Source organism: Leptosomus discolor, chromosome 1 (assembly GCF_034619465.1).
Source record: "Leptosomus discolor isolate bLepDis1 chromosome 1, bLepDis1.hap2, whole genome shotgun sequence".
Classification (NCBI taxonomy): Eukaryota; Metazoa; Chordata; class Aves; order Leptosomiformes; family Leptosomidae; genus Leptosomus; species Leptosomus discolor.
Window position 1 is genome coordinate 51,991,305 of NC_141391.1, and position 23,433 is coordinate 52,014,737.

Genomic DNA, 23,433 nt, shown 5'->3' on the forward strand with positions numbered 1-23,433 from the left:
TGATTGGAAGGAAATTGAGGGCATTTTATATGCTATTTATTTCTTTCTTCCTTTTCTCAAGGATAACATCCCAAGCCCTGAAGTTGTGTGGAAAAAAAAAAAATGAAAATTTACGTGAGAAAAGGAATACCATTAAAAAATAAAGTCCAAGAAAAGGAAACATACATAACCTGACCATATTTAATTATTTTTGAGGTAATCTACATATTCCTATCACTTGTCAAAGTAATTTATTGAATATCATTTTTGCTCCTTGTATTTCATGCTTCTACTGAAATAAGCTATGCTAGGTAAAAGAGAGAGTTTTACAAAAGATTAGGTGCCAGAAATGTATTAAAAAAATATGTAAGCATTACTTTGACTACTTTATGAAAGAAAATTAACATCCTCTTCCCTTCAGCCCTGCTTTTTCTTCAAAATCTACCACAAAGATTTTTCTTTGTTAAGTGCATCTTGAAACATCAAGTGCCATATAAAAATATGCTGAAATATATTTCTGAAAAGCAAGAGCTCCTTCATATTTCAGAAACTGGTCACTGGAAGATTAGTCAAAAACAATCATATCATACTTTAACCTTTGACCTTTCTTTGGTGATGGAATGCTTTTTCTTTACAGCTTATCTACAAATGAGACTTATACTGACCACAGTACATCATGTCTGCCTTATTACTGTGAGTTAATAGTGGTCTGAGGACTCCTTTTGTTCTCAGCTCTGCTGTTTATTCTTTTTACCCAGAGGTCAATAGCTGCTAAAACCATCAGGAATTGCTAAAAACATGCTCACATTTTCTTTTGAACTAGCTGCTGATTCTGAGAGAAAAGACCCCAAATGGAAATACTTACCAGTGAAAGCTGTAACAATATAGTTTTCAAGCATGTGTTAGAGGAGTAATGGAAAGTTCGACAGAATTATTTTGTACGACTTACAGTAGAATTGGTCATTGATCAAAAAAACAAAGGTATTTTATATAGAAATGGAATAATAATACAAAGCAGGGGTGACTGGTGTAGTTACAGGTACAGTGAAATAATTAAATGAGTTATCCGATATTTCCAAAAGATGATGTTCAAACTATTTTTGTAATATTGTAGATAGAAGAATGAGGGAAAATATAATTTTCTAATATTTTGGACAAATTCTGAACTGATTAACTTGTCTTTTAAAAGTAAAAAAATAGTGGAAAACAATTGTAGGGCTTACTTTTCTATTGAAGCCAAATAGTTGAAAATTCTTTCTGTTTCTTCAGTTACAGACACTGGCTGATTTTAAATAGTGGAAAAATCTTTATAAGAATAAACTGCATAATTAGGTTATGTAAACTAGGTAAATCATGGTTCCTCATGTAAATCAAAGGGAAAAGATTTTTAAGCTAGTCCTTCAATGCAAAATTCACCCCAATACTTTGTATCACGTAAGGCTAAATGTGTTAATTTCAGCTCACTGAAAGGTCAGACTAAATAGCACTGGTGCAGAACTCCCTAGTCCTGAAACTGTCTGGAAACTTGCCTGACTTAGGACTGTAGCTTTCAGTTTTAGGATAAGAATAAGCCTAAGAGATGGATTCAGCAAAAATTTCTCTCGAGTGGGACTCAGCTGAAAAATAGGTCTAAGAGCTCACATTCTGATGGCTCTGAAGACATGGGCGGTCTGGCTCTCTGCTTGTTTTTCAGGCCACCTCAGTAAAAGTGCCTCTGCCCAAGTGAAGCATAATAATCACTAATACTCCTCATAAGGCCCTAGAGGAGCTGGCTTAGAATGTACTTAGCACATCAGTTCAGTCAGGGCCACTGCAGGTGGGTGCTACATCAGCAGGAGGCATTACTTTCCAGCGTTCTGTTATAACCAAATTAAGCAGCAGCACAACAGCTATTTCCCCTGAAGCCTGTTGTCTTATACAGATTGCCTGTGTACAATAGCTGGACTTACAAAATAATCAGAGCAAAGCGATTCTCTTACTAAAACGCATCACCGATAGTCTGCTTTATGCCCTGAAACATGATTCTCTGTCTTTTTACAATTTTTTTTTTGATTGATTTATTATGTATCTGTTGATAAACAGATAACTGACAGTCCATGGACTGTTTTTCTGTTTAGAAGTGTAGGTTTACTGAAATCTAAATAGTTAGGAATGAAGTATATTTTAGAAAGATTTTTTTTTTTTTTAATTTTTTTTAGGATAACACTTAAAGAATTGCAGATATGTTAAAATTTTGTTAATACTTTGATTTTTCATTAAATATATTACTTTAACATTTCACTTTAAAACATCTTCTGTTGTAGTAACTAGAAAGAAATTTTTTAACTAATCTGAAAAACATCTCCTTCCAAATTTTATTTTGAAAGTTTGACATTTAATATTTCTTTCAAAGGAAACTCAGAATTTGCACAGAAGATCCAATTCTAATCTGTCTGTATCAAAGGAAAAAAAATACATGTGTGCATTATATATTCATTACACACACATGTGTGTGCACACACACACATAGAAATCCATTAAGAAGATTGAAGCCTATTGTTTTCATAGACTAAATCATCTGTCATTCTTACTGACTAATGCTGGAGCAGCAGTGTTTGTTAATTAATTAAAAAAAAAAACAACCACAAATCAAAAGAACAGAACCAGCAATGGCATTTTCAGTGTTGTCTTATGCAATTTTGTTCAGAAACATAAATTAATTTACCAATTTTGTTCAGAAACCTAAATTAATTTACCATGATAATAAAGTGTGTGAAATCTGTTTACACCTACCGTTCAGTCCCTTGAGGAGCTGCACAACAGAATTATAAGCCACATGGAGACAAGTTGTAGGATTCATGACAGACAGAGAATGAATTGTCTTGTCAGTCTCACAAGTAGAGCGTCTGAGGATTGCAAACGGAGTCTCATCAAAATTAATTTCTATTCCACTTTGTATATCAAATGTCCCAAATAAAATTCCACATTCTACTGTGACTGAAGGACCTTGCTCCTTCTAGACAGCTACATTCTCTGAGCCTGTCAGTACTCTCAAAAGATAACAAAACTGTCCTTAAGAATTAAAAGTGAAAAATGAGATAAACAGAGGAAATTCAGCAATCGTTAGTGCTGTCTTTTTCCTATCTAACGGCAAAGTGAGAAAGACAGGTTTGTTCAGCTTGCATTAAGCATCCTATCATCAAGATCAATGTACTGTTTGGTGAAATGGTGTGGAATACTTGATGTTATGGTAAATTCCTTTGTAAACAAGAACCAAATAGGATAACAATACTTCACTGTCTTCTCTGATTTGCTTCTGTTTTATAAAGCTTTCACATTCTTGTTCCTCTAGAGACCATAAAGTATTGCTCATCTCCTCATAGATCAGGGGTTTATCTGAGGTAGTCTCAGCTACGGTTGAAGCTGCTAGCTATTTTTAAAATCACCAGCAATACCAAAGAATGCAGTCTTTACACATATATTAATTCAAAATTGTAACTTGAAGTTGGAGATTACTTAGGGACCCTCTGACGGGAGCTGACAATGTTGAATATCACCTTCAGCCTAGTCTAGCAGTGATGGCTAAGGAGACAATATCTAGTAGTTCACGTGAGGTGTGGACCAGTGTAAATATGTTTGTGTTTCATTTACTACAAAATGAAAACTGTGATTTCCTGGAGATCCTAACTAGTTCTGATTTGGTAATGACTAGGTTAGTATTTATGCCCATGTTCAGCAGCAAATCCCGTGATGATCTGACAAACCCTTTGAAGCAGGCAGCTTTGCTCTGCAGCAACTTTCCACCAATGGCAGCTCTGTCTTGTCTGGAGGTAAGACGGCACTGCTTAGCTCTCAGTGATTCATTTTCTCTCTGAACACAATAATTCTGAGCTTCTGATTATTCTTTATGTGGAAGTCTGTGTTTTTAATCACACCCAAAAATCACTTCTAACTTTCAGACAACCTTACATGGATAACTGCTGAAGAAATGTGCATACATTATATACAACATACATTTATAGATAAATATAATAGTAAATGGTACCGAAGTATGTAAAGAAGAAACAAACAAGTAAATCCGGATTCACTGTTACTGGAAAAAAAAAAAAAAAAAAAAAAGGAAAACTATGTTAAACTGGATTCAAGATATAAAGCAGATAATATTAGTGTAGGGATTCAAAAAATAACATAATGTTATCCTAAAAGACAAATCCGGAAAATTTAGTGGTAATAAATTAAACCTGAAAATCCATATATATTACTGTATGAAGATGCATTTTCAACAGCTGTAATTCTAGCATGCAAATAATTTGAGTTCCTCTGATGTCACAAAACAACCGTTTAGAATGATGGCTTAACTAACTTTGCTTTTAATCATAACATACAACTACATTGTCTAATTTGAGACTGTCTTCAATTTAGTTTCCACTAGAGTGGAAGTGTGAACACATATTAAAATAACATATTTTAAAGATGACATATGACATTTTTTAATTAATTCATAAAATAAATAACAGTCCTAAATACTCAGAATCCTTTCTTCCGAAGTGAACATCCTCAGTTTAGGGAAAATGCAACATATGCAACTTTTATTGCAAAGGCACTTATTCAAAGCTGGTGTTGACACCTTTTTGACATTTGGCATACAATATGCACCAAGATAACATTCAGATTGCTAATTTATGGATGGAAAGTTTAGAAGAAGGAAAATCGTTGTAGTAGTAATCATAGAAGTGTTAAATCATGTGTTATTTGTACTGAATGTATTGAAAAATAACTTTAGCTTTCTTCCCAGACATGGACAAGAAAATAGAATCATAGAAGCATTAGTTTGGAAGAGATCTCTAAGATCTCTAAGTCCAATCATCGACCGAACACCAACATGCCCACTAAACCATGTCTACAAGCGCTATATCAACACATTTTTTGAACAGCGCCAGGGATGGTGACTCCACCACTGACCTGGGCAGCCTGTTACAATGTTTGACCACTCTTTCAGTTAAGATTTTTTTTCCTAATATCCAATCTGAACTTCTCCTGTTGAATTTGAGGCCATTTCCTTTCATCCTATCACTAGTTACTTGGAAGAAGAGACCAACACCCACCTCACTACAACCTCCTTTCAGGTAGTTGTAATAAAGCAATCAGGTCTCCCCTCAACCTCCTTTTGTCCAGGCTAAACAATCCCAATTCCCTCAGCCGCTCCTCATAAGACCTGTTCTCCAGGCCCTTCACCAGCTTTGTTGCCCTTCTCTGGACATGCTCCAGCACCTCAATGTCTTTCTTGTAGCGAGGGGTCCAAAACCCATACTTCCAGATGCAGCCTCACCACTGCCAAGTACAGAGGCACAATTACTTCCCTACTTCTGCTGGCCACGCTATTTCTGATACAGGCCAGGATGCTGTTGGCCTTCTTGGCCATCTGGGCACACTGCTGCCTCATTTTCAGCCACCTGTCCACCAGCACCCCCAGGTCCTTTTCTGCCTGGCAGCTTTCCAGCCACTCATCCCCAAGCCTGTAGCGTTGCACGGGATTGTTGTGACCCAAGTGCAGGACCCGGCACTTGGACTTGTTAAATCTCATACAACTGGCCTCAGCCCATCAAGATCCCGCCTATCCAGATCCGTCTGCAGAGCCTTCCTACACTCAAGCAAATCAACACTCCCACCCAATTTAGTGCCATCTGGAAACTTACTGAGAGAGCACTCAATCCCCTCATCCAGTTCATTGATAAAGATATTAAATAAGACTGGCCCCCATACTGAGCCCTGGAAAATATTAGATTATATAAATGAGTCCATTTAATATTTTCAAATTGATCTTGATTGATCTGAAGCAATCATATAGTTCTACTGCAAATGGTTTTTTTTAGTCAGTCAATTCTGCTACTAGGTATTTATAAACAATTATCAGAGCCCTATGAGATCAATCAAAATGAACAAAATGTACTTTTTAATTATTTCAGCTAATTATACCAAGCAGAAACTTGGCTGAGAGGGTCAAGTGTCATCATACATGCTCAAAGTGCTCAGTATTCTGGAATTAATTTACTTTGATGTTTGAAAAATCTCATAAAACAGGAATGAACATCTCTAGCTGCATAATTGTATATTTTTCCAATATATGTATTTTCTCTAAAAGATTGTAACAGAGGTCTGGGACTCCACAAAATCAATTTAAGACTATTCACAAAAAGCTTGCTTTCTTGTCATCTAAGCAGAATTTCACAGATCTACAAAGGTCCGGAAAAATAGTCTAAAAATTACAAAATGTATTCTTTCTAAAAAAGTCTTTTTCGTGCAATGAATTGTTTGCCTTATAGGCCCAAACTGCAAATATTGAGGGGAAAAAGAGTGTTGTCTGTTATTTTTCTTTACTTCCAATGTACAGAATATAGCTTCCTATTTACAGAACAGAATAAATATTCTAAGTCATCTGGAAAGCTTGGGGTTCACCATTTGCTTGGTGTTATTTGGTAAGAGTATGGAGAGGGGAAAAAATTGCTCTGCACATGGACTGCAAAGCAAACTCACAGCCCAGTTGGCTATGTCTGTCGTATCTGTGCACATGGCAGAGCAAAAAAGTTGGTTCTTGGTTCTAGCAATGAGAAGTATGGAAAGCAAAGGAAATGTATACATTTAGTATTTAACCACGTTTAATTGTACACATTATTTTTGCAAAATGGACATCTGCTTAAAATTTTGAATGCCTTGTTTGAATTATTTTAGATACAAACAAATGTATGTGGTTTGTTCATTTAGTGCTAATGAATAACTGACAAAGATAAAATGTTATTAATCTGTTAAAAACCTCAGGAACCTACAAAAGAAAAACTTTTTCTATACATTAAATGGATCTCTTAAGAACTCCAAATTATTTGAGTCCTTCATCAGTTTTAAGCCAAAATGTTGAGATTTATATTTCAGGCAGGCTTGAGCAGTTGTTGATTTATTGACCTGCTTAGGACCACATACCACATCCAGACTTCCTAGACTTCAGTTAGGACTGAAGAACTAAACACCTAAGCAACTACTTTGTCAGTATGATTCCTCTTCTCCCCATATCAGAGACTGTCCACAGATTCCTTCCTTTAGAGGTAAACCTGCATCATCCCAGACAAAATTAAGAGTAGTTACATAGTTAGATGGCTTAAAGTACAGCCCAAATAAGTCGTTTGGACAGCAATGTCACTACACATTTAAAAACAGAATTCAACTTCAAATTCAGAACCCTAAATATAAATGTCTATAAAGGAGTTCTCTACATGTGACTTAGCTATCTATGCTTTCATTAGATCCAATGAAGGTTTCTTGAGATGCCAGACTCCCTCTATACTTGATTAAAATAAATAATGTCACTCCTAGCCATTAGAAGGCATGCACCTCTACAATGTTTTAGGCCTTAATTTAGGAATGCCTTCAGTGGTGCCAAGTGTTGCAATTCCAAAGCATGAGTTTGCAAGCATGGCAACTTTTAAATAAGCAACTGACTAGTTTATAATCTTAGCAACTCAGGGTATAGTGTTGGGATAGTAAAAGTATTTATGCAGGACAGCAAGAAGAGCTGGACAGTCCTTAGGTCTTCCCCACCCCCCACCCCCACCCCCTCCTAGACAGGCTAATAAGGAATATGTTTTGTTTGGGGAACCTACAAGAGTTATTTCTCCAGTATGTTCATTATTTGTAGATATTTGTCTTTAAAAATGCTAATTAAAAAATTCTAATTGACAAATGTGCTGCTAAATATCTTTGTCATCCAGATATATAGTATGAGCAAAACTCACCCCTAAGGTAATACTGCAGTACATTAAAGCTAAAAGAAGGAAAATATTTCTCTATACAAGTCACAGTTTCAGAACTGAAAAGCATTTTTCTTTTCCCAAAATACTATTTCACTATTTCACTGAAAGACTGAATTACATCAGAGAGCTTTGTAAGCTTAGAGCTTTGTTTGTTCGTGGATGTATATTTTACCTGTGAGTTTTTAAATTACCATGTTAATGACTTGGGGTTCTTTTTTTTTTTTTTTGCTCAATTGAGAAGAAAACCACAACCACAAAACCCAGAAAAAAGCACTAATGAAAGAAATACACTCCTAGAATGAAGAGGGTATTGCATAAAACTGAGCTGGAGAAAATGTGCGTCTTAACCAAGAGCTGTATTGAATTAATAAGGCAGGAAGAGTTTTCTTCCATGAGTTTCTGAGACAAAGATTTATCACTTGCTTGTTGAGTCTGACTAACTGTGAAAAGAAACAAGTAATTTTACCTCAGAGACAGCACATCTTCAAAATTTAGTGTGACATCCTGACTTTCAAATTTTTAAGTCAAGTCCTCACACCACGTTCTTATGATTCTTTTTGCCAGAACTCAGGCTTAGAGATTAAATGGGTGTCAGAAGTGAAATTTCAAATTTTCAGCTGAAACTGGACCAACTAAATTATTCAGTTTGATACTGCCTTTGAATTTCATCAGGAGATTTACATTTGTGTTAGCTTGTTTTATTGGCTTCATAGGATGTAATGCTTATTGTTAATGCAACATGCTTTGGGGGTTTGTTAGCACTCTCCTTCTGTTTCCTGAATCTGAAAAGAAGTTTCTGGGGTGCTTTGGTCAAGGCAAAGAATTGTCAAGAGATTTTTTTATGGATCAGAGGGCTTTAAAAACAAGCCTGTGCTATATATTCTGTAGGGCCACTGAGGTGAGATTTTATGCAACCGAATTAGAATTAGGTTTCATGAGAGCTCAGCTATTGAAGCCCGCAGAGTTTCTCTGGAGAACACTTAAAGAAAAATTATTTTCCTCAAATCATATGGTTTTTTTAGAGTTGAATATTGAGAGTCTAATTTTATTTCCTATGGAAATCAGGGTCAATGTGAATGCTTCTTGTTTTAGTATGTTTGGAATGTGACAGGCCCTGGAAGGTAGTTTCTCAATGTCCGCTAAATCCCTGCAGGGGATAGCATGGAAGCCAAAGGAAAGCCAAAATCATTGAAATAAAAATGAATTTGCTTTTTCTGCATATTTTTCTGCTCCTTAAAAATAAATCAGTCTTTATTTTTCCTTTTTATAGTTATATGAGACATATATTATATTTCATTTCTTGCTGACTTCATTTCTTTCAAACAAACAATACTTTTCTTTCAAATTATTTAAACCTGATTATTTATGTGCATTTTCACCCAATCTATGGATCCGAATCCAAAATGATAATTCTGCACTAGTATTAAGAATATCTCAGGTGTGATTTTGACCTTTTTAATGAAGTTACCCCTGAGCCTAAGGTTCTTAGATGTGCTGCTGTTTGTTGCTGTGACTTTGGACAGTGACTCTATTTTTAAGTTTTTTTGCTAGGAGTAAGGATTTCACCATAGTGCCTTTGTCTATTCAACAAGAAGAAAAATCCTAATAGTATCAGGCAAGAAGAAGAAGTAAGAAAGCTAACTGTCAAATATATCCAATGATTGCAAACAAAAATTATTGCCTTTTGGTCTTTTCTATGAATCGTCTTTCTCTAGTGTCTGTTATTACAGGACTTGAACACCCTATAATAATGAGTAGAGTTTTATAAGGCAAAATATACACCATACAGAATAATGCTGAAAAACTTTTTTCTGTAGGACAATTATTTTATTTCTACACAAGGAGGCTATGACCTTAAGAAAGCAGGTATGATACTTTGAGAAAAGAAAAGGCTAAAAGGGAAAAAGTATTCTTGCATATAGAAAGATACGTAGAAAATAAAGGAATTCAAAGTTTTCTAAAAAAAAATGAATCTTTCCTCTTTTTTTCATTTATTTTTAAATTTTAGAGGTTATAATTTACAAATGTCAGCACAATAATAACTTTAAAGAAACTTCTATTAATAAGGTGATAACCATATCTCTGGTTAATAAACTGCTATGCTGAAAAAAGAGCTCTGGTTTCGTGCCTCATTTTGGTCATAATTCCTGTGTCAAAACCATTTAGATTATAATATTACAAATTACAATAATAAAAGTTTGCTTAATTTAAGATTAGTCACTAAAACGAAGGTACAGCTTGTAAACTGAAATTTAGGTCTTCATTAGTCTGCTTGCTGCAGAAGTTTGAGTACCTCGTTTTGAATTTACTCATGAGAACAGTACTGTGACTAGGAAACCAGATTAGAGATCTCTGGGTCAATTATGCATACTGTTTTATGAAAATTTCTTTTCTTGGGAATCCCTAGCTCTAACTGTATGATACTTTGACTACAAATTTAGTATAATGATATCCACTTCCTTTGTTATGCAAATATTGATTAAATCCCTCAGAGTTACAAAGGTTCATACTTAATTGTATTCAGCTTTTATGTATGTAGTTGACTATGTGAGAGGGAAGGCAATGAAGCATACAAGTCCTAAATGAAAGAACTTCAATGAGATGATCACAGATTATTCTGTATAACATCTTTTCACACTCTTTCCACTCACGAATTTTCCAGAAGTAGGATTTAAAAGACATAATATTTTTCTCTGACACAGGTGGATTGTTAAACTGACTTCTTAGTAGAAACAGTACTGTAACATGGGCCATTTTTACCTCCATAATAAAAATTTGAGAGATAAGTGAAGTTTTGTGAAACATGCTTACAAAGTGTTTTTTTGGCAGTCATTTATCTGTAAATGTTGTATTTGTTTATTTTCAGTTTACACAGACACTTGTAAGTAACTCCTTTTAACATAGATTTCATATCCCAACCATTTATTACTAGTTTACTCGTTTACCACACATAAACCATTTTTGTTATTCCATTATTAAAATATTATTAATTATATCCTGTTCAAATGTGCTAGTAATATTCAGCAGCATTTTAAGTTAGAGTATTAATCCCTGAGGAAAGCCCAAGCAAATTGAGTTTCTAACCATTAAGTGTAAAAACAGCATCATTGTTCCTGTCTGTAGCCTACCAGTGAAGGTGTGTGTTACCGATCTTCAGCAAATTCACTGAAGGTATGAAATACCACTCACAAAAGTCTTATTCCAAGCAGATTTTAGTTCCAGTGTGGATAGGCCAATACTTTCCCTGTGTATTCCTGATGCCTTGGGAACTCATCCCATCATTTAGATTTTCGGTTAGAAAAATAAGAGGAACCTTCTGTTATTTCATGGATTTCTTCCATTAAATTAGTTGAAATTTTGGCTTAACTATGGAGTGATAAGTAAGTCAAGTAATGGGTAACATATTTGTATTTTGAATGAGTAACTGGCTGAATTTACAGTTCACTGTTCAAGTGTACTGCAGGTAAATGTGCCCGTTGATAACATTCACTGTCAACTGGCAAACGGTAGTTCACGGTATCAGGCTGTCTCCTGGAAAACAAGTGGTGCTGTTGATTTTAAAATAATAGTTTTACAGTTTAAAAGAAGAGCATGAAAAGGCCTATTGTTTTCTTACTACAGTTCAGAGAGCTCCCTCCAGGCCTGAAACAGTAACTGTCTCTCACACTTTCAAGCCATTGTCAGAATTAAATTTTTCCTCCTTTTTAATTTGAGAAGTAAATATAGTTTAAATACCACATCAGAACACAAGTTCCGCTCAGGGACACAATGAACTGTATTTTCTGTCATGGATATACTAGAGATATCTAAAAAAAGACTAATAGTGATAAAGAAAAAGGATATGAGTTTCTTCCTGTGCAACTGACTTCAAAGGGTGATCTTTGAAATTAAAACACTATAACACATATCTCATAAATTATTTTGGGGTGTGTGTGAGAAAGTAAGGTTTTAGTTCTACAGTAACATGAAAATAAAACAAGTCTTAACTGATCTGTATTTGATTGTCAGATGGGTAGTTCAGAGAGGTTCATTACTGACTTCATAACTCAGTGGTACTAAAGATCCTTTGTGGTTAATACTGAAAGAACACTGGCATGTGTGTCTACTTTTCAGACTAGTAAATGATGTTCACCTTAGCTGCAGGCACTATAAAGGCCAGGTAAAGATGCCTTTTGATTTTCTTTCTTACAGAAGTGTGGGCAGGTATGTGGAAAAGGTCATTAGTTTCTGTGACATACGACGTCACAGTTGATATGGTATCACATTCTGCTTATCTATCATGTTTAATTTGATTGTCTAGATTATTTTTGGTGGAAATGTTGTAAATATTGGATGGCAAAACAAAAAGCATAGCCCAACATGCTGTCTGATCTTAATCGGAAGATTGAATATTTGGGCATAAATGTACAAAATGAGTATGTAGTTGGTGTGTGCTTCAGTTTGCATATCTCCAAAGAGAGATGTTTATGCCTCTCACAGCATCTTCACCTTCTACTCTGCTAGAGATTTTAACAGTTACAAAGATCCTATCTTTTCTACATTGATGACACTTTACAGCATTAAAAGGTGTCTTTCTGATGGCATACCTTACTAGTATATTTATTCCTATGATGCTGTAAATATATATGCATGTATGAATCAACTTAATTTGTTCTGTGTGAAGTAGATCATTATGCTATACAATCAATTCAATCTGGAAAAGACAATATCTTTATTGAAAAACTTCTAACGTCATGGTCCTCAGTATGAATAAACGTAAGCATGAGGGAATATTAACAGGATTCTCTGCAGAAGCCAGGTTGGAGACACCTAATAGTGGGATCTATCACCAAAGCTGTTCATAGAGTTGCTTCCTAGATCCTGTGACAGTAACCTTTGGAGAGCCTAAAAAGAGGTCCTGTCTCCTCCTATAGGGGTGTTTGTAAACAACAAGCACAAGTTTAATGCTGGTAAGCAAATACAGGACACAAATTTCAGGAAAAAATAAAAGGAGTGGACTTAGAAAGAGAAGGCAGATTTTTTTTCATTACAGTTTTCTTCCTTAGGTTAAGAACAACTCTTGTATGCTACACTGTGCCAAGTGAAAGAAGAGTATAATTTCACCTTAATAGTCAAAATCTGTGCTGTAGAACCGTGAATTTGGTAGATTTTCCATTAATTATTTAAAGTTGTTGGCTTAAATAATACAAAGTGTTGAAGTTGCTGTCTAATGCTAGTGTTGAGACTATGCTCAAATATGACTTTGATGCTTTAAGAGTGTTTTCATTAAAAGTCTTCTTTCCAGATAAAGAGAAATTTCACCTATATGTAATGAAATTATAACATTTATTCATGAAAACTGTGTTTCTGTTCTAAATCAGTCTTGCTGATTCTAAATATAGTTTATGCAGTCTAATGTTCTGAAAAGTGTTCAAAGAAAAGGAAATAAACCAGTTCAAATACATATGCCTTGAAATGACTTCAGAGGCTTAGCTAATAGGAGTAAAAATTTCCATGACATAAGCATACATGTGCCATCCAAATGAGGGCCTCATTAGAAAATAAAAAACACATGCTGGAGCAGTCTGCAATAAAGCTTTTTTATCACAAAGCATTTGATTATGCCAACCATGTAATCATATCTTGTTCCTTCCCACAGTTCGGATGTGTTACTGTACAGACATTCATGTATTTATCAACTGCAACAGAATTACTCTACAAAAATTATCCCCATGGTTATATCTGCGCAAGACCAGGTCTTCTATAGAAGTTAACAGTGAAGATTCAGAGAACAAAATATAAACAGGAGTCATACTTTAAGTGGCAGTAAATATGAGTTAGTGTATGTGATATTAGATTAAAAGATTTCCAGAGCTTGACTGTGAACACTCCAGTTACATTTTAAGTTAATAGAAAAATACGTGCAGCGATAGCAGTAGTTCTCAAACAACCCATCTCAAGGTGCAAAAGTTAGCAGTGAAATATTTACTCAGTCATTTGTAGGAGAGTTAGAAGTTTTAGGAGAGAAGTAGAAGAAAAATTCTTAAACAGTGTGCATAAGAAAGTGTAGGGAATCATTGCTTCTGTGCTACACAGAGGAATAATAAATACTGGAATAAATCAGGGACTTCTATAAAACATTTTAAAAAATAGTAATCACTAGGATATCTGGAGGGCAGGGTAATTTCTCAGAAATCAGACAAATCAGAAAAGAAACAATTGTGCAAAAAATGGAAAGAGTAAAATGTGCAGTATCAAAAATCAACGCAAAAATTATTTTAAATATGATGCTAGTATGTTTGGATCACTTTCCACCATAGAGGTTTGTTTTATATTACCACCATGTATAAGAAATAAGGTAGGAATATGACAGAAATTATTGAAAAAGGTAACTACAGAAACAGTGCTGTACATTGAAGATGATTTATTACTCAGGTTTAAGAACGTATGAAGTACGGGAGCATTTTTTAATGTAAGGAATTTATATGGGTAATTTACAAATGAATGGAATGAAAAATAAGTGCTCTAACTTTCAAAAAATCAGAGATTTTGAAATTTGCGGCTGTTTCTAAACCTTAGACCCACAGGCAGATCCTCTTAAAAATTAATTTAAGTTCTGATTATATTATTTTTCTGCATTTCCATTTCAATTAAATGAAAATATAATTGTTTAAAACTCTTTTATCACCGTGAGACCAAGTTGTGTATCCTGTTTTCAAATTTCTTTATTTCTTTGGCTGCATCTGCATCTGGTCTATGTGGAGGGTTTCCTGCCTTTCTGATGACAGTGGTGTTTGCTGCTGTCAGAAAATAACCTGAGTATACATACTAGCACTAAAGACTCATTTGTTTCACGTTTAAAATGCATTTAATTGTATTTATCACACATACATGAATGCTCTTGTGTAATTTAGAAATTAAAACAACTTGCTTTTTGTTTACTTTAAAGTGCATTTTAGTTGAATTTTGAATGATGCTTGAGATGTCACCTATGTAAATAACTTTTTGAAGTCAAATCTATAGAGACTCATTTTTTCTCTGAAAAGCTTTAATTGTACATGGAAACCATCTGTGTTTTGACACAAATATTAAAGTACCTTTTCTTGTACTGATTGTTCAATCATCTGTGAGCAATTCTGCTTTTAACTACTCTGGATAATGGAATGAGATACTTTTAAAGTGCATAGAAAGAAAAGGTTTTATCCATTTCAGCAGAACCAACTAGTATTGTGACTTTAATTCTAAACAAAATGTGTATGTTTAATATTTTGCTAGCATATCTAAATAATTATTAAAGTAATTAGAAATTAAAATGTTAAAAATATTTATGAAATCATCTAAATTACATAGTGAATGTAGGTGTGCATGTGTCTGTAACGTGTCTATCCTGGGTGCCAATTCTTTAACATTTCTTTTGATTTAGTTTGTTCTTTTCTAATGAGGGACTTCAGAAACCAGGTTCCTTGTAAAGCATTCAGGAACCTGTCACGGGTTGAGGCTGGGCCAGTCATTAACAAATGAAAGACGCTCTCTATTATTAACCCCTCTCCCCTTCCATAAGGGAAAGGGAGAGAGAACAAGGGAAAGAGAATTTACAGTTTGGAAAACTAAACCAGCTTTAATGAAACAATAACAATAAAAGAAAAGATAATAATAAGAAGAAGGAAATAATGAAATATATACAACATGTACAAATATATACAAATAGATACAACACCAATACTGAACCCAACTCCCCCCACCTGATGACGATACGTCACCACCGACACTGAAGGGCAGGCACTGGGGCAGACAAGGACGGGATGCAGGAGCTGGACTCAGGCACTGGGTTCAGGGATGCACAGATCAGGATCGATGACAGAAGAACAGACAGAGTCCTCAGATGTCGGCCATTGAAGAAGAGAGATTGACCCTCGTGATCTCTCAGCTTTATACCACATATGACATATGTGGGATGGAATACTCTGTTGGTCAGGTTTGGGTCACCTGTCCGGTTCGCTCCTCCCTGCAGGTGCGACCTTTTTCATGCTTGCGACCCTTTTTACTTACAGCACCCCAACATGGAGTACAAGATTTAGCAGTTACCTTGGTCACTACAAGAACAAGTATAAGCAAGGGCCTCTCTGCACACCATTCCTTGGTACGAGCTATAAACATCAGGCCTTATCACTGCTAGAAGCAGTCACTGTCTGGAAAGAAAGAACTGTAATGAAAGTTCCCACATTGAAACTTCTAATTTCCAAGCAGCCAAATTAAGTGCATTACAGCTATTTCCCCACTCGATTATACTTCTGCATCAGTATAATAATTCTTTTCTCCTGGAAAATTTGTAATTCCTTACTGTATTTCATTACATAGCTCTTCACAGAATCACAGAATGGTTGAAGTTGGAAGGGGCATCTAGAGGTCATCTGGTCCAGCCCCTCTGCTCAAGCAGGGCAATGTAGAGCTGGTTGACCAGAACCTTGTCTAGATGGCTTTTGCAGATTTCCAGGGGTGGAGACACCCTCTGGGCAAATACTTACAGTCTTTGACCACCCTCACAGTTAAAAAAGTATTGTCTTATGTTTAAATGGAATTTCCTGTATTTCGGTTGATGCCTATTGCCTCTTGTTCTATCACTGGGCACAAGTGAGAAGAGTCTGAGTCTGTCTTCATTATTCCTCCCCATCAGGAATTTATACACACTTATAGTGTGTTCCTGAGCCTTCTCCAGGCTGAACAGTCCTAGCTCTTTCAGCATCTCCTCATATGTCAGACACTCCAGTTCCCTAATCATCTTCATGGCCCTTCACTGAACTCCCTCAAGTATGTCCAGGTCTCTCCTGCATTGGGAAGCCTGGACATGGATCAAGGAATCTGGATGTGGTCTCAACATGGCTGAGCAAAGAGGAGGATCATCTCCTTTGGCTTGCTGAAAATGCTTTTCCTAATGTACCCCAGGCAGTCATTGGCTTTCTTTGTGGTGGGGGCACATGTGATGCTTGAGATTTGATTGCCTTTCATTTCTTCTCTCTCAGATGCTGCTTTTTTTTTTTTCTTTTCTTTACTTCATACAATAAATAATCATTAAAAATATTTTTTCTCATTATTTTAAACTTTTTCTCTATTATTTGTAATATTTCATTTTTTCATTACTATAATCAAAGGATGAAGATGAGGAAACAAAATAGATCATCAAAGTGAACTGAACTAAAGCACTTACTGTTTTGGCATATCACTTTACCTATGCATTTCTACTAGCTTACTGTTATTAGTGTTTCTATTTCTACCATGAGAAATTTCAGTCAGAACTTGTTTGGTGATGCTGAGTAGTGCATAATCATGCTTAATATACTCTCTATGGTACTCGAGCTCTTATGTGCCTTTGTTATATCAAATCAAATGTGTTTGTGTATGTGTAGTTATGGCAGATTGATTAACCTCAAGACAGGTTTGTCTTCTTTCTTTCCTGTATGGAGTCATGTTACACAGATGAAAATGATCCGTTTCTATGGAAATAGGGGTCTGATTTCTCTCAATATGGGAAGAAAACTGTGGTGGCTTGGCCCTGGCCAGATGCCAGGTGCCCACCAAAGACACTCTATCACTCTCATCTCCTCATCTGGACAGGGCAGAGAAAATATAACAACAGGCATGTGGGTCAGATAAGGACAGTTTAATGAAGCAAAAGCCACGCATGGAAGCAAAAGCAAAACAAAAGATCTTATTCTCTACTTCCCATCAGCAGGCGATATCCAGCCATTTTCTGGGAAGTAGGGCTCTGGTACGCGTTGTGGTTGCTCTGGACAACAAACGTGAAACAAATGCCCCCCCCTTCTTCCTGTTTTCCCCAGCTTATATTGCTGAGCAGACGTCATGTGGTATGGAATATCCCTTTGGTCATTTGGGTCAGCTGTCCTGGCTATATCCCCTCCCAAGTTTTTACCCACCCCCAGCCTACTGGGGAAATGTTGGGGAAACAGCCTTGGTGCTGTGTGAGCCCTACTCAGTAGTAGTCAAAACACTGGTGTGTTATCTAGCTACCACTGCACAGCACGATGAGGGCTGCATCTCAGGCAGACCCATTACAAAGACGAAGAAAAAAGGAAGACTTCCCATAAGTTAATATAAACTTACAAAATCTGATCTATGAGACAGCAATGACTGCTTCTTTCCTGTATTTTGGAAGGCTATGTAACAAGGGGAATAAAAATCCTTGCTTGCAGTAGAATCTGGTTTTTTTTTAAGAAGAAATGATTGAAAATTCTGTAACTGTCTTGTGAAAAATCAAGGTTGTTTCAAGAAGTTTTGTGCTTATAAGGAGTCATATAAAGATTTTTTTAAAGACTTTTAGATAATTATATTCACATAGGTATATGTTCTGTTTTCCCTTATCAAAAATTCTCACATTAAGCTTAAGAAGAATAATGTACTCTTCTGGGCATAAAAGAGGAGCAGAATCTGGAAATGAGTGGATATTCCTTTTTTTTTTTTTTCTTTTTAATTGTATAATGAATGCTAAGGGGCTCTTTTTCCATTTTTAAGCAAAAATTAATCTGTGACATCTGTGGGAACCAATGTACTGTGTTGTTGGAAGCAAACTCTGCAGTCATATTAAAAATGTTCCCCTTTTCACGGTTATTTGATTTATGAAGTTGGGGGGGGGTTATATATTCTGTTAATTTATTTTACTAATTACTACAGAATCTGTGCCATTATGTTGTGGTATTTACCAGAAATAAGTGAGTTGAAAAACAAATCAAAAACATCATATATTAAATCCTTATGTAGAGTTGATTTTTTTTTTCTCTTTTCAGCTTCATTTAGTTGATACAGAACAGAGAGTCATACTGAAGAAGAAACAATTAAAATTAAGCAACATACAAAGAGAAAGACTCTTAGCCATCAGAGAGAACGAAAACCTACAAAAACACAGTGTTTAATCAAAGACAATGTTTTTTCGGGAGAAGATACTGTTCACAATGTATTACTCATTTAAATGGAATCTTACAGGAAGCACCAGAGTCTGTGTCTTTAATAATACAGCACACAGCACTCAGGAACATTCCCGAGCCCTGAAATGCAGCTCCCCATACTACTGCCCTGTTAGAAGGACCTCAAACATGTTTTGTCTTATGGTTAATAGAATTGTCCCTAAAGTTTCTGGGCACAGTGTGGGAGGTTGAATTTTCCAGGGACAATTCAACAAAGGCAGTTTTCATGAAGTAACTTTAAGCTAAAAGCACAAAGAACATACCAGAGCACATGCAGGCCACTCTGTTTAGCCAGTTTCAATGCTCATGAACACTCTTGGGCGTATTTAATTTACTAGTATAGACACAGACAAATATTTTCTAGCACAGTTTTCCAGTAAAATATCAGTGATGCTTATTAAGGTGTCTCTGAGTAAAATTGACGGTTTATTTTAGAAGAGATTTAGCATTTGTGGCAGCCAAATAATTGCAAATGGTACAGATTTAGCCAAGCTCCCTATTACTTTTTAAGGGAGGTTAGTTCAAACAGGTTTTTGCATGAACCAACAGCAATGCACACTACCTGTAAGATCAGAAGAAACAGTCAGCAGAATGTGACTACCAAGCAAGTTGTATTAGCACTATCTTCAGATATTTGTGGAATGTTCCCTGACAGTTGTTTGTGGGGTGGTTTTTTCCCTCCTTGAAGTTGTAATAGTGTTCATTCAATTAGAGTTCCATCACACAAAACAGATTTTACCAAGATCTCAATATATTTCAAAGATATCACATAACTTTGTGTTACCTGCCTGTCATAAAACTCTGGTTCAAGTAATTTTTCAGCTATGTGGTCTAGGATTTTGTTCCTGTCTATCTGAAACATCTAAGCCCTGTAAAGAACCTTGGTGTTTTATTTACAGCCCTGCCATTATCTCAAAATATATGTGCATGCATATTATGTTCTCCTTTTCTTTCTGTTGTTGGAACAAATACACTACAGCTGAAGTTTTCCTTGTTTACTTTTAAAATAAATATATTAACAAACGGACATTTTTCAGAGGAAAGATATAAACTTTTTAAAATCTGTTTTGACAATGGAAAGTAGATTAAGAAATGCAGAGCAAAGAATAAAAAGTTTACTTGCTAGCCCCATGTAACGCGGTAATGCAAATTGTACTGTGGCCTGTTTTCACTCTCTAATTCAGGTCTTGAATACTGGTCACAATTCAGATAATTTGCAGTCATAGTAATAAAATCAAGCTATATATCTCCAAAAGTTATACAAATTGTCACAATTAGATGCATAAAAATATATTATCTGAGCTATTTCCAAAGTATTGAGGAATGTGAAATATGTTAAAGATTACAATGATACATACTGCAAAAAAAATCATGATCGTAATTTTCCAAGATCAGGGCTGGGAACTGGTAAAGACTTGTGCAACAGTTGAGACAAAGTGAGGAAGATACATGTGATACAACATGGCAAACAGTCCATAGAGCAAGAAGGAAAGCAAGATATTATGAAGAAAGGTATTTTTTGTCATAGGAATTTCTAGTGTGAAGACAAAATTGTCTCAATTTCTGTGGAAACAAAATTGTTGTCTTTGCTGTTGATCAATCACTGACACAGGAAGTGTACGACTCAAAATATCAGGTAAAGGGAAATGGAAACAAAGAAATACCTGATACAAATACCTGACATCAGGGAGTACAACAAATTTTCTATAAACATTTCACAGAATAAGTAAAAAATAATCAAAGTGCAAAGTTCAAAGATACTGGTTTTAAGTTGTGAATTTTATTTATAGAAGGGGTAGGATGAAAAAGGAATTATGCAGCAGCATTGGTTTGTATCTACGCACAATCATGTTGTTCTTAAAAATATATATATATTATAAATGTATAATTAAATAATTGTAGTCTGTATTTATAATCATATAAATTATATGCAATTAATTACTGTATTCGCTGCCAGATTCAAACAGAAAGTGTGATTAATTTTCTTTTTTGCTCTTAATATCCAACCTGACTTCTTTATTTGAGTGAGATCACTTGACAAAATTGAGAACGTGATGGAAATGGAAACCATATGTTCATAGACAGCTATAAAGGCATTACAGATAGTGAAGAACTGGGGAAAAAATATAGCAGACAGTGATTTTGTTATTGCATAGAGAAAAAAAAAAAAAATTTCCTTCAAGGTAGATATTGTGCCCTTTTTAGCCAGATAGTTTTATAATTTTCAGATTGTTTTCCATCACCTTGGGTGTCTGGTTTTCAAAACATATTTGGAAATGCATATATGCAAAAGAACATGTTTGTGCAGGTGTGTTTAAATTTGTAAGTATGAATCAAGAAAGGCAAAATGTATAGACATTGCTTTCTTACCCTCACAGTCTCTGCGCTTCTGTTCCTCAGTTTTTGCTGCTTCAGGAAGAGTCTGCCGTCATGATGCTCCGCTCTGGAGCCCTTCTCAGTGACTATGTGACCCTTTCATGACCCTTTTGATTAGGCACTATTATTTGGTTGACCATAAAGAATTGTAAATGGTTTTTTTTCAGATAGATTGAAGCATGGATCTTTAGGAATTTGGATAACCTGTGAGTGGTAATTAATGGACAATGAAGCAAATTCACTGTCTGGAAACAATCATGTCCCTGAAGGAAAACATAAACAAATAAGTCTTTCTCAAGAGAGTTCCAAGGGCTTTTAACACTAGTAGCTTTAAAAACTGAGAGGAGATAGGCATGGTGAGGTTGAGATTCCTGCCACAGATGATGTTGATATCTATATCTGAGCTAGTTATCCACAGCCTTCCTTTATCCTAAATGGAGTTCGGACCTTTGGATACAAAAAATCTAGTCCCAGTGTTAACATCTAAAACAAGTCAGAAAAATTACAATCTTAAAATGCCCATTTGTCTCCATTTTCTGTAGACAAAACTAGGGGTAATTAGTTCAGACGCAGATACCAAAATTGTGATAGACACATCCCTATGACAGCCACTATAATTTTGTATTGATCACAGACTCTCACAGAAGCCTTTGGCTGGGTTTAAACTTACTTTGATGTAATGAATTATGTATTTGATAAAAAATGAATGCAGTACTTTGACCAGTTCAGTCAAAAAGTGATGTGTTATGGAAGTCTCATCTGAAAGATTCCACTTAGAAAATATTTACTGATGGACATTAATGGAGAACGTCTTATTAAATTCTGTGTTAGAATAGATTACATTTAAAAAAAAAAAAAAAAAAGGCAAAAAAATCTGGTATGTGTTCTGTTTTCAGATTAGGACCATGAAAATCATACTATTCCACATAATGAAAGTGCACATTGAACACATTTAGCAAGTAGTTTTATTTGCTATGCACTGGCAAGCCCTATGTGAGGCTGGTTTGGGGGGATTGTTTTTTTTGTTTTGCTTAATTCAAGAGCAACATAGAAAAAAATGTATTAATCACTGTTGATGAAATAAATTAGAGGGGAAAAGTAGATGAGATTTGAAAACTAATACGAAAAGAATGGTAAGTAAGTACTTCACAAGGCTTCTCAAAGCTGAATATGACTGTCTGTGAATCTTGGAAGAGAGGAAGAGAGACATAAGCAGTAAGAATATAGAGATGCTTAAATTACAGAACGGATTTAAACAAGTAAATCAGTTGTGTGAACTGGAACAATTACATGCTTCAGTAATAAGTAAAAGCAAGTGTGCTGAGTCTGAAGTCGTTATATCAGACTCTAATCTTGCAAGCCAGTGTGAAACTACAATGAACAAGTGTTATTCGTAAGGACATAGAATTTAATTATATTTGGATTAAAACTGTGAAATAGATATCCAGTATAAAAACACTGCATTGATATCTAAAAGATAAGCGATCAAAAGTAATTATTTACATGATTTTTTTAATTAACAAATTGCCACATAGTGTGTAAATTAATTTCTATTCATTCATAAAAACATTAGATATTGGTTTACAATAGGCACATTCTCATCTATTTGCATGAACTATCATCAATTTGGAGACGATTTAAAACAGTTTCATTGATTACTAAAACACATAAATACTGAATCAATCAATGTCTCTGGAGAGATCTTATTGCGGCCTTTCTGCATATAAAGAGGGTTGACAAGAGAGAGGCTTTTTATCGAGGCCTGTAGTGGTAGGACAAGAGGCAATGCTTTTAAACTGAAAGAGGGTAGATTTACGTTTAGATAGGACATCAGGAAGAATTTTTTTACAGTAAGGCTGGTGAGACACTGGAACAGGTTGCCCACAGAGGATGTGGGTGCTCCATCATTGGAAGTGTTCAAGGCCAGGTTGGATGGGGCTTTGAGCAACCTGATCCAGTGGAAGGTGTCCTTGCCCATGGCAAGGAGGGTTGGTACTAGAGGGTCTTCAAGGTCCCTTACAACCCAAAATAGTCTATGATTCTATGATACTATGAAAATCTGGCCTGATATTTAGCTATTGTGTAATCTCTGTGAAGGCACTGAGAACCTTTTCCAGTAGAGAAGTTAAACTAACTGAAGTGGGTGACTACTATCAAAATGCTTACAGATTTACCAGCAATAAATGTTATTAAAATTTTAAACTGTATTAAGAGAGCATTATTAAAAAATCTTTTGGGTTTTTTGGTGGATTTGCTTGGGTTTTTTGTTTGGTAAATGTGTTTCTTTCTATGTGTAATTTCAGCTTTCAAATGTGAAAAGCTATTCTTCCTTTATTTTAACA

General features: G+C 35.2%; 1 pseudogene; it reads left to right on the forward strand.

Moving 5' to 3' along the window:
- LOC104349789 (uncharacterized) overlaps nt 1-23,433 on the forward strand; it is a 36,344-nt pseudogene that overhangs the window by 11,080 nt on the left and 1,831 nt on the right.